The sequence below is a fragment of the Spea bombifrons genome, chromosome 4, assembly GCF_027358695.1.
Source record: "Spea bombifrons isolate aSpeBom1 chromosome 4, aSpeBom1.2.pri, whole genome shotgun sequence".
NCBI lineage: Eukaryota > Metazoa > Chordata > Amphibia > Anura > Pelobatidae > Spea > Spea bombifrons.
Genome location: NC_071090.1, coordinates 26,328,888 through 26,336,734, shown reverse-complemented (window position 1 = coordinate 26,336,734; position 7,847 = coordinate 26,328,888). Strand labels below are relative to the sequence as shown.

General features: G+C 39.8%; 1 long non-coding RNA gene across 2 annotated transcripts; it reads left to right on the top strand.

The window, feature by feature from the left end:
- The first annotated feature begins 1,717 nt into the window (after nucleotides 1-1,717).
- On the top strand, nucleotides 1,718-2,705 carry LOC128491175 (uncharacterized). 2 transcript variants are annotated; one of them, XR_008354017.1, is made up of 3 exons: nucleotides 1,718-1,801; nucleotides 2,073-2,196; nucleotides 2,569-2,705. It is a non-coding gene; the product is annotated as an uncharacterized LOC128491175 (long non-coding RNA). The 2 variants fall into 2 exon arrangements; XR_008354018.1 differs by lacking the exon at nucleotides 2,569-2,705 and adding an exon at nucleotides 2,321-2,380.
- The last annotated feature ends 5,142 nt before the right edge of the window (nucleotides 2,706-7,847 follow it).

Genomic DNA, 7,847 nt, shown 5'->3' with positions numbered 1-7,847 from the left:
GATGGGAGCAGCGTGAGGGGTGAAAGGTCAGTTCGAGGGGGCGGAGCTTTCACCCCTCACGCTGCTCCCATCACTAGACGGCCATCGCACACGGCTGCTGGGTGTTGATGCGGCCGGCGATACTGTAATACATTTTTAAAATTTAATATGGCAAGCCGGACCAGCTTGCCATATTAAATTAAGAAAAAAGTATTATAGTAGCGCCGGCCGGCCGCATCAGCACCCAGCGGCCGCTCAGATTAGATTTCGGGCAGCCTGGGGGGCAATTGCCCCTGGTCCCAGCCCACGGACCTGCCGGCCCACCGGGAAATTTCCCGGTATCCCGGTGGGCCAGTCCGGCCCTGCCTGTCAATGTTTGCCTAACCATAGAAACTATGCAGTTTTAAAGTGTGTGTGTGTGTGGGGGGGGTGCCACATACAGGGTCTGCCACAGGTGCCAAATACTCTAGGTACGCCCCTGCATCATGCCTCAGCTCCTCTTCCCACGTCTTAAAAGGGGTGTGATGAAGAGCTGAGACATGCGGTGTGTGCACGCCGCCCACTTTAATTTCATTAGGCGCTGGTGGAGTGACTGATGCACGACGGCCGCTTTCAATGTCGCTCGCAGCCGCTTTGATGGTGCAATGGGCCAGTTGACTAGACTTGCCCCCCAGGCCTTAGGCTGCCCTCCCCTGAATATGATGCACATAAAATGAGTTTTCTAAAGGTATCCACAGCTTTGGGACCTCCAGGGACCACTCCACAATACGGCGGAGATGTGATGCAAACCAATACCATTCTACACTAGGGACCACTGTTCCCTCTAAGGTGTGCGCTTGTGCGCGCGCACATAGGTTTTGATGAGAGCGCACACGAAGAAAAATTGTGCGCACAACGGCTTTAACAAAGAAAAAAAAATAAAAAAATAAATCCTTTACCGTGATTCGGCAGGCAGGCAGTCATCCATCCATCCATCCAACCGCAATCAGTGAGACAGACACGCGACGTCGCGACGTCGTGACGTCGCGACGTCGTGACGTCACACGTCACGCGTCTGTCTTTTTAAAAGCTCGGGGGCAGTCCGTTGCAGAGGCAGAGGTGTGGAGAGAGCTGAAGTACGCTGACCGCTTTCTGCACGAGCCTGGTGAATTTATGGTTTGCGGTGAGTATTCTCTCTCTATTGTGCTCCTCTGGTCTTTTATTTATTGTTCATTATATTATTTCTTTAAAAAAAAAAATCCTACCTTTCCTCACTATGTTGAGCAAATACCCATATATGTTCTGGTGCAAATTGTGCTTTCTTTATTATTTAATTATTATTATTTACCTCCGATTTCCCGTTTTTTTTTTCTTGTGTGTTTTTTTTTTTTTTTTTTTTTTTACTTTTTAATTTGTGTATCACATTAGGACAATATTTCACAAAACCAAAGATTGTCTCCTGTTATTTTTGCCTGTAGAATCTATGTAAAAATCAGCAGAAATTTAGTTTTGTATTTTTTTTTTTTACTTGCTGACTGCCCCCCCCAAGTGCGTATGCTGACTGCCCCCCCCAAGTGCGTATGCTGACTGCCCCCCCCACGTGCGTATGCTGACAGTTTGGCGGGAATTCAGGGCGTTCTAGCTCAGGCCTCATTTATTGACACCTAGCAGGTTTTGGCGTCTTAATGATTATTTTTATAGGCAAATGGACGCCTATAAAAATAATCATTAAGACGCCACAATTGTCATTATGTTTGTAGCCACTGTTCCAGACTTCCAGCCACAGAACAGAAGCCCTAGCCAGCCAGTGCCACCAGCATCTAAAGGAAATGTGTTTTCATGGGTGAGTCTAGTACTACTATTGGATAATTATATTTGTCTGCAGTGCTGAATCTTACTGTTTGTGCCTCCTGTGTAAAATAAATAAATAAAAAAAAAAACTAATTATCCCATTAGTAAGCTTTATTTTTAATGTTTGGAAACACTGCTTATTTATATATCACATTATTGGGTAAATCATTTGCTTTTGCCTCCATTGTATAGTTTGCAGATTTTCCATCATAATTTTTTTAATGTTTAAGAAACATTAATATATAAAAAATACTGTCCTGCAGATTGCTGTTTGATGTTAGATGAAATAGCCCTCAATTGCCTGACCAAGAGACCAACCTGAACATTCAAGCCACACTGTCCAATACTTCATTTGGCTGTCTGCCTGATCTACTGCAACTCTGCACGGTAAGTAGTAAAGTCACCCAAACCCTGTACACTGTTTTCCCCCTTTTTTTCTTTATTTTCCTCCTACAGAAATCATTGTTTTCTTATTTAATATATAAAAATACTGTCCTGCAGATTCCTGCAGATTGCCGTTTGATGTTAGATGAAATAGCCCTCAATTGCCTGACCAAGAGACCAACCTGAATATTAAGCCTCACTGTCCAACGCTTCATTTGGCTGTCTGCCTGATCTACTGCAACTCTGCACGGTAAGTAGTAAACTCACCCAAACCCTGTACACTGTTTTCCCCCTTTTTTTTCTTTATTTTCCTCCTACAGAAATCATTGTTTTCTTATTTAATATATAAAAATACTGTCCTGCAGATTCCTGCAGATTGCTGTTGGATGTTAAATGAAATAGCCCTCAATTGCCTGACCAAGAGACCAACCTGAACATTCAAGCCACACTGTCCAATACTTCATTTGGCTGTCTGCCTGATCTACTGCAACTCTGCACGGTAAGTAGTAAAGTCACCCAAACCCTGTACACTGTTTTCCCCCTTTTTTTCTTTATTTTCCTCCTACAGAAATCATTGTTTTCTTATTTAATATATAAAAATACTGTCCTGCAGATTCCTGCAGATTGCCGTTTGATGTTAGATGAAATAGCCCTCAATTGCCTGACCAAGAGACCAACCTGAATATTAAGCCTCACTGTCCAACGCTTCATTTGGCTGTCTGCCTGATCTACTGCAACTCTGCACGGTAAGTAGTAAACTCACCCAAGACCCTGTACACGTTTCCCCCTTTTTTTTCTTTATTTTCCTCCTATAGAAATCATTATTTTCTTTAATATATAAAAATACTGTCCTCCAGATTCCTGCAGCCTGCCATGTGATGGGAAATGAAATAGCCCTCAATTGCCTGACCAAGAGACCAACCTGAACATTCAAGCCACCCTGTCTAGTGCATCATTTGCCTGTCTGCCTGATCTACTGCAACTTGGACAACTACAGGTTTTTCAGGATCTCCTGGGTTTTGATATTAGCCTTGCATTGTTCATTCACTATTTCAGTTTACTTTTGTCTAGTTCAAAATCTTTTTTTTTCATACATTTAAGTGACTCAGTCATGGCAAAGCGCAAAAGAACAGCAAGTTCTTTTAAAGTAGAATGGCTAAATGAAATTGTAGAAACAGCTACCCCAAAAGCCCATGAGGCTATGAACATACCGCTGCGTGAAGTTTTTTTTTATGATTTAGAAAATGGACTTCGATGTCTGTATTGTCATGATGCAAAAGTTTCTGGTGATTTTGCTACTGGTAAGAAATGGGATGATAGCTGGAAGCTTGACTTTTTGAAACGTCATTTAGCAAGTAAATCACATATGGAGGGTGTATTGAAGCTTCGACAACAAAACCAGTCACTACCCGCTACAGGCGTGCTACGCATGCTACGTGAAAGTGCGGAAGACAAAGAGCGAAAACGAACAAACCCAGATATAATCAAAGTTCTTATAGACAACGTGTTGTTGGCTGTTAAAATGAATAGCTCGTTAAATTCAGTTCGACACATTAATGAACATATGGTAAAGTATGTGCAAATGACAGATAGCTGGCGAAGTAAAAACTATGCGTTTGAATTTCTTGAATCTATCAACTATGTTGTTCAGAAAGACATGTTAGAAGAAGTAGCATCAGCAGCTTTTCACACGTTAACAGTTGATGAAACCACTGACATATCTGTCACCAAATGTCTTATTCTTTATTTCAAATTCCGATCTAAACATTGTAATGTGTATAAAACTGTATTTGGTGGAATTATTCATTTGCATGCATGCGATGCTCCTTCTATTGTTTTGGCAATTAAGAAGTTTTATAAAGAAAAGAAACTTGACCTTCATAAAATGGTGATGTTTACGTCCGATGGTGCCTCAGTAATGTTGGGAAAAGTTAATGGTGTAGCGGCGCGACTAAAAGAGAGCATTCCACACTTAGTTCAGCAACACTGTGTTGCTCATCGTGAAGATCTGGGCATTTGTGATGCATGGAAACAAGTACAATTAATAAGAGATGTTGATACTTTAATGAGAACGATTTATACAGTGTTTTCAAGATCATCTGTTAAAAGATGCAAATTTAAGGAAATCGCAGAGGCCACTGAAAATACTGCTGTTGCTTTCAAACCACTCAATGAAGTCAGATGGTTATCTAGACACTTTGCATTGCTAGCAATAATAAAAAATTATGATGGACTTATCAAATACTTTTCAGAAGATAAGTCAAATGACCCGGTCACAAAATACTGTTACAAGAAACTGACAAACATGACATATAAAATAGCTTTACATGTTTTAAGTGATGTCTTTGAAGAACTGTCTGCCCTGTGTAAAATTCTGCAAAAGACCAACCTGACACCAATTGATGCCCTTCATTTTGCACGCGGCAAAATAAACAAGATCAGAAAGCAGTATTTGGGAGATAATGTTTTATGGAGTGAAAAAGTTCAGTTTTTGTTAAGCCAAGTAGAAGAAAAAGTAGATTCACGTCCCCTGATGAATTTTATAAATTCTCTTTGTGTTCATTTGGAAGAAAGGTTTCCTGAAGATGAGGTGCAAGAATGGTCAGTTTTTGAGACATCCTTAATTGCAAATTGTGACTTCATGTTTGGGAATGCAGAAGTTAGTGTCCTATGTAAAAAATACCATTCTTTTCTAACAGCTGATAATAAGGTAATAGTTCAACAGTTCACTGATTTTAAGTTTTCCTTGCAAGAGAAAATAAAATCCAAACAGATAACAAATTTCATTCAGATGGTGGACTTTTCACTAAATAATGACCAGTTTTGTGACCTTGCAATATTGATGGACATTGGGGGAACCTTTCTTGCATCTAGTGCAGACTGTGAGAGAGGTTTTAGTTTAATGAATCGACTTAAAAATAAGATAAGAAATCGTTTAGGTGAATGCCATTTGGATATGCTAATGAGAATCAAAACCTACCAGTTGGATGGAAATTCTATCAGTCTAGATAGAGTGTACAAAGAATGGGTCAATGCCAAAGACAGAAGAGTGAAAAAATAATTCTGTGATTTATACAAGTAGCATTTTATTTTTATTTTTTTACTTTTACTCATCAACATTTAAGTAAAGGATTCTGTCAGACTAGCTTCCTAGTCAAAGACTGGGACTTAACTGCTTCACTTTGACTTCCTTTACTGGGACTGTGCCCTCATTGCTTCAATTTGGCTTCCTTTACAGGGATTGTGCCCTTACTGCTTCAATGTGGCTTCCTTTACAGGGACTGTGCCCTTACTGCTTCAATGTGGCTTCCTTTACAGGGACTGTGCCTTTACTGCTTCAATGTGGCTACCTTTACAGGGACTGGGCCTTCACAGCTGCAGAGAGGCATTCGATACAGGGACTGGGCCTTCACTGGAGCAGACTGGCTTCCTTTACAAAGACTGGCACGTTACTCCTCCAGATCAGTCTTTGTAAAAGAAGCCAGTCTGCAGCAGTGAGGGCCCAGTCCCTGTACAGGAAACCACTCTGCTGCAGTGAGGGCCCAGTCCCTGTAGAGGAAACCACTCTGCTGCAGTGAGGGCCCAGTCCCTGTAGAGGAAACCACTCTGCTGCAGTGAGGGCCCAGTCCCTGTAGAGGAAACCACTCTGCTGCAGTGAGGGCCCAGTCCCTGTAGAGGAAACCACTCTGCTGCAGTGAGGGCCCAGTCCCTGTAGAGGAAGCTAATTATATGATTCTACTAAAATAGTGGGCATTTATTGCTGCAGACTATCATTCTATTGAGATACTGGAGATTTTGTGATGCAGTTTGACTTCCTATAGAAAGATTTTGATTTTGATTTGACTGGTGCAATCCAAGTGGCTTTCAAGTTACAATACAAAGACTGGCTTCATCTGCAAAGATTAAAATTATTAGGAATCCCAACACTGGCTGCATAAATTGAACATATGATTCGCTTGCAAATGCAATTCTGCATTAACATCAACAACATCTGGCTTCATTGACTGGTTTGAAAGCAACAGCAGTAGACACCTGTGTAGACCATGGCTACATTTAAGGAAATCGCAGAGGCCACTGTAGACCATTATTCTTAAAGTGTACTATTATTATTATTTTTTTTTTTTTTATGCATGGATGATCTTATAAGAGTCCTCAGAACACCTAGTTTGAAGTTTCCTTGCTGGTTTTCTTAGGAGCTAAAATATATATATATATCAAGTCAAATGTTTTGCTACGAGATCTATGTAGTTGAATACCAAAAAATATACAATTATACACTTTAAAACATAATCAGAACAGAAATATTTTAATTTTGTTTTGTCAAAATTCTACAAATGGGATTTTAAACATTTATTTAATTGTGAATTATATTTTATTGTATTCTATTACATTTTTTTGTTTAGCACTCACAGATTCCAGAGCACTATTACAATAGTAGACAGAGAAAAATATACTCCACACAGTATGTTTCTAAGTTCCTGACATTGTAAACCCTGTTGCAAAGAGTACTGTTATTGCAAAGTAAATGCAATTTTGAGGTTAACAGTTTGTCCTCTTTAACCTTAAGTATATCTTTTGAGAACTATGTTTAATAAAAAACATATAATGTGCAATGAATGGTCTGCTTTTAGTTTATTTTCACATTGCATTACATAAAAGTAACAAATACACATTCATGTGTGACTTAATGGAACAACAGATTGAACAAAGTACATATGCATAGTTGGTGTATTTACTTATCAATGATACTTTGGCCATAATGATGGCAATTGAACAATTTGACATGACGTACAGTGAGAATTTCACCTTTAAAATAGACCATGGAAGTGGAGTCAAAAGGGGTGGAAATATATTGCTCCATCCCCTTGCAATGTGAATTTTTTCAGCTCCACCAACTTAGCTTTATATGGACTGTGACAGAGCAAAATGGACATTAGGAGAGAGGCTTGTTTGTCAGACAGGAGGACATTACACTAAGTAATACTGTTGTGTAGCTTATACTATATTATCACACTATAATGTAGTGTTATTAACCATGAGCGAGCTGTACCAAAAATATAGAATAACAATTTAAATTTAACATTTGCAGAAGCATATTGTGCGCACAAAATTTTGGCTCCGGGAAAATTTTTGCACAAGAGAAATTTTGTGCGCACACCACCTAAGAAAAATTAGAGGGAACATAGCTAGGGACCCCCATTCCCCTCCCTGTTTTTAGGCCTAACCAGATGATTAAATAAAAGTCTCGGGTTTTGTTCTCCCCAAATAAATTTCCAAAAAACTTTATGGCAAGCCTTAAAGTATGCTCTAGGGAGAAAGATTGGCCGACATTGTAATAAGTATAAAAACCTAGGAAGTATGTTCGTTTTTATTACCCCTATATGGCCAAATCACGATATACTGGATAAAAAGCCCATTTACGGAGATCCACAAGCACCGATGAAAGCAAAGCATCAAAATTTAAAGACTTAAGTTGGGAGAGATCCGCCGGGATCCAGAGACCCATATATTTAAGGGCCGAGGTCTGCCACCTAAAGGGAAAGGCCCTGACTAAGCTCTCTCAGAGGGTCACGTATACGTTAATTCCCAAGACCTCAGATTGTATAATTGGAAAGGTCTTTGAAGGTGTGCAAGTCTCTAATGACATGTGGGAG